General features: G+C 34.6%; 1 pseudogene; it reads left to right on the top strand.

Moving 5' to 3' along the window:
* The first annotated feature begins 1,894 nt into the window (after positions 1 to 1,894).
* LOC138170336 (PC4 and SFRS1-interacting protein pseudogene) lies at positions 1,895 to 3,642 on the top strand (annotated as a pseudogene).
* Positions 3,643 to 4,054: the final 412 nt, after the last annotated feature.

Raw genomic sequence — 4,054 nt, 5'->3', positions numbered from 1 at the left:
GAGAGAGAGAGAGAGAGAGAGAGAGAGAGAGAGAGAAGAGAAGACAGAGAGAGAGAGATGACATAGCACCCAAATTCTAAAAAGAAAATAACTAACAAAATTACAACAAAGGAGTTACAGGTAATAATATTTTTTTAAATGGTAGGTGGCTTTAATGTTTCTCTTTTACTGCCAGATGAGTCAAACAAAATGATAAAATCAGAAGGAAATTATAGATCTGAGCAGATTGCTGAGGAAAAAAGGTTTGCAAAACCTATGTGTGTTAAGGAAAGGAAATATTTTAAAATGTTGATATTTCTCAACTTCCCATTACACCTTTTAAATTATTCTCTAGGACATGAATAAATTATAAATAAATACAGACATATTAAGTTAATCTTTCACAGGCTATTAATCTACCATCAATTATTTATTAAGCACTTACTGTATTACAGATATTGTGCTAAATGCTTCAGTTATAAATACAATAAACTGAACAATTCCTATTTGCAAGTAGATTACTTTCTAATGGAGAAGACAACAAGAATATAAGTATATATAGACTACATGTAAAGAGAATAAACACAGATAAATACAAAGTAATTTGAAAGGAGAACAATAATGTTTGCTATGATCCAGACAGATTTAATATAGATGGTGGTGCTTCATTTGCATCTTGAAGAGAGAAATTTTATGAGGCAGAGAAAAGGGAATACTCTCTTGTCATAGGGATGACCAGTGAAAAACACGAAGATGATAGAAGGATTTTGTGAAACAGAGAGAAACCAGAGGCATTTGGGAGGGTAAAGATGGATTTTTATTCATGTGGACAACAGGAAAACATGGAAGTTTATTCAGTAGGGGGAGACAGGGTCAAATATAAGCTTAAGAAAAAATCTATCCACACAGCTGCCAATACAATTTTCATTCAGCTTAGGTCTGACCATTTCCCCTCTACTCAATAAACACCAACGGTTCCTAGTTGTTCCCATAAAAATAAATTTGTCTATTAATCTTTTAATTAAAAAAAATATAAAAGCTTAATAAATAATCTGATCCTAAGGAGGTTATTGCAACAATCTATGTAAGAGCTGATGACAGCCTGAATGAAATTGGAAGCTATGTAATGAAGAAAAATAAGCAAAAGTATAGAGATATAAATTTTATAATGACAACAAAATTGTGATAAAACTAGAATTCTTCACAAATCATATAATCATTTGTATAGAAAACTATGAAAATCCATTAAGAAATTAATAAAAATTATTAATAGTTTTAGTCAAGTATAAAGATACAAAATAAATCCCCATAGAGTATAAACCTTCTATGTATCATTTGTACAAAGGTGGAAGAAAAGTTAGAAGGAAAAGAAAATCATTTAAAAATTAAAAAATAATAATAAAAATTTCTGGGATTTACCATAGCATATATAAGAGGGTTATGGATAGAACTAAAGATGTTACTTACATAATTAAAGAAGATCTGAACAGTTGGAGAGAATTTAAAAGTTTTGCTTGAGCCATACCTATAAATCCAACTATATATACCTACTATGTGTGTGTATATATATATACATTTATGTGCACAATGTGTGTATAACTTCCCAAATTAACCGAATTATTTATAGTTATTCTAATCCTATCAAGGGACTATTTAATGGGAATAGAGAAAATAATTTTAAAATATTGTACAAAAACAAAAGTTTTAGCATTCCAAGGGAAATAATTAAAAATTGTATAAATGAAGAAGGTTCTAACATTACTAGATATGTCGTAGAGCTATAATCATGAACAATTATTTAGTAGTAGTTAAATATAGAAAAGGAGACTAGATGAGAAGGAAATAAAAATAATAACTGTCAATTTCAACAAATCCAAGAACACGGACTGTTGCAGAAATGACTTCTCACGAGTTGCGTCTCGGGGGCTGAGGGAGGAAGCCCGGGCTGCGGCATCTGATGGCGCAGCTTCCCCCGCGTGGGCGCCAGCGTCGAGGAGGCTGTAACCGCAGAGGCGGCGCCTCGTCACAGCAGCTCGTCCCTGCGGTCGGGACCCCCAGCCCGGCGTCCCCGAGATGACTCGCGATATCAAACCGGGAGACCTGATCTTCGCCAAGATCAAAGGTTACCCCCATTGGCCATCCCGAGTAGATGAAGTTCCTGATGGAGCTGTAAAGCCACCTACAAATAAACTTCCCGTTTTCTTTTTTGGAATATATATTTCCTTACTTAGAAAATAAAGATAAATATGGCAAACCTAATAAAAGAAAAGGCTTTAATGAAGGATTATGGGAGATAGACAATAACCCCGAAGTGAAGTTTTCCAGTCAACAGGCATCCACAAAACAGTCAAATGCATCTTCCGATGTTGAGACTGAAGAAAAAGAAATTGGTGCTTCAAAAGAAGATACTGATCATGAAGAAAAAAAAAACAGCAATGAAAATATGACTAAAACAATGGACATAACCACTCCAAAGGCTGCTAGAAGAGGAAGGAAGAGAAAGGCAGAAAGGCAAGTAGAAACTGAGGAAGTAGGAATAGTGACTGCAGCAACAACAGCAACATCTATCTCTCCAAAAGTGAGTCCTAAAAGAGGAAGACCATCAGCTACAGAAGTAAAAGTGCCAAAACCAAGAGGGGGACCCAAAATGGTGAAACCGCCTTGTCCTTCAGGTAATGACAATGTTACCCAAGAGCATAAAAGTAAAAAAAAAAAGGTCAAGATGAAAAACAACCCAAAAAGCAGTTGAAAAGGGATGAAGAGGTCCAGGAGGAAGAAGATCAGCCAAGGAAAGAACCAGACAAAAAGGAAGGGAAAAAGGAAGTTGAGCCAAAAAGAAAAACTACAACAAAAGCAGGCTGCTCATAGAAGGAATATAATAAAAGGTCAACATGAAAAAGAAGTGGTGGACACAAAACGCAAGCAAGAAGAGCAAATGCAAGCTGAACAGCAGAATAAAGATGAAAGCAAGAAGCCAGAAGTTAAGAAAGTGGAGAAGAAACGAGAAACATCAATGGACTCTCGACTTCAAAGGATACACGCAGAAATTAAAAACTCCCTCAAAATTGATAATCTTAATGTAAACAGATGTATTGAAGCTCTTGATGAGCTTGCATCCCTTCAGGTCACCATGCAGCAAGCACAGAAACATACAGAGATGATTACAACATTAAAGAAAATAAGGCATTTTAAAGTTAGTCAGGTTATTATGGAAAAGTCTACAATGCTATACAACAAGTTTAAAAACATGTTTTCAGTTGGTGAAGGAGATTCTGTTATTACACAAGTGCTGAATAAATCACTTGCTGAACAAAGACAACATGAGGAAGCCAATATAACAAAGGAACAGGGAAAGAAAGGTCCAAATAAAAAGCTAGAAAAGGAACAAACAGGTTCGAAAACTTTGAATGGTGGATCAGATGCTCAAGACAACAACCAGCCACAACACAATGGAGAAAGCAATGAGGAAATTAAAGACAGGCATAAAGCCACCATGAAGAAAAAAAAACATCCAGGGACGAGAGAGAGCCTGAAAAAATCCCAAAGGACTCAACAGTAGAAAACTAATTTTGAAGAGAGGATTGTCTCAATTTTTTTCATTTAAAATTTGACTGCTGAAAGTTTTAAATAATTTTTATAAGCATAGGTTGTGATGTTTAAGAACTTGTTCTGAGGGGAAACGTTCCCTTTATATCTTCATTTTAAAAGTAAACTTTCTTGCTGATTGTATTTGTGCAGTATTCACCGCTATATACACAGTAAAAGCATGTGTCTTTGGGGGATTCATTTAGGAAATGTTAAACTGCTTTTATATTTTAAGAGTTATAGTTGTAGTGTATTTTTTGATGATTGCATGTTAATGTGTAGTTAATGGTGGTCGAGTTACTTTTTTTAACTGCCACCTGTATAAACCCTTTCCCATGTTCCTAAATACCTTGGTATTTTTTTGTGCGTAGCTTTTACAAATCTTGTATTTACTGGATTGTCTTTTCACTGTTTGTGGTTTTTGTAGAAGTTAAGCATTTTTATAGTAGCTAAAATGTAACTTCTGTATAAGAGTACTCATTCACTCCTT

Source organism: Petaurus breviceps, unplaced genomic scaffold, assembly GCF_028583685.1.
Source record: "Petaurus breviceps papuanus isolate PSGF00001 unplaced genomic scaffold, PetGlider_PUasm1.0 38, whole genome shotgun sequence".
In the NCBI taxonomy this organism is placed as follows: domain Eukaryota; kingdom Metazoa; phylum Chordata; class Mammalia; order Diprotodontia; family Petauridae; genus Petaurus; species Petaurus breviceps.
This window is presented reverse-complemented; position numbering and strand designations above follow the sequence as displayed.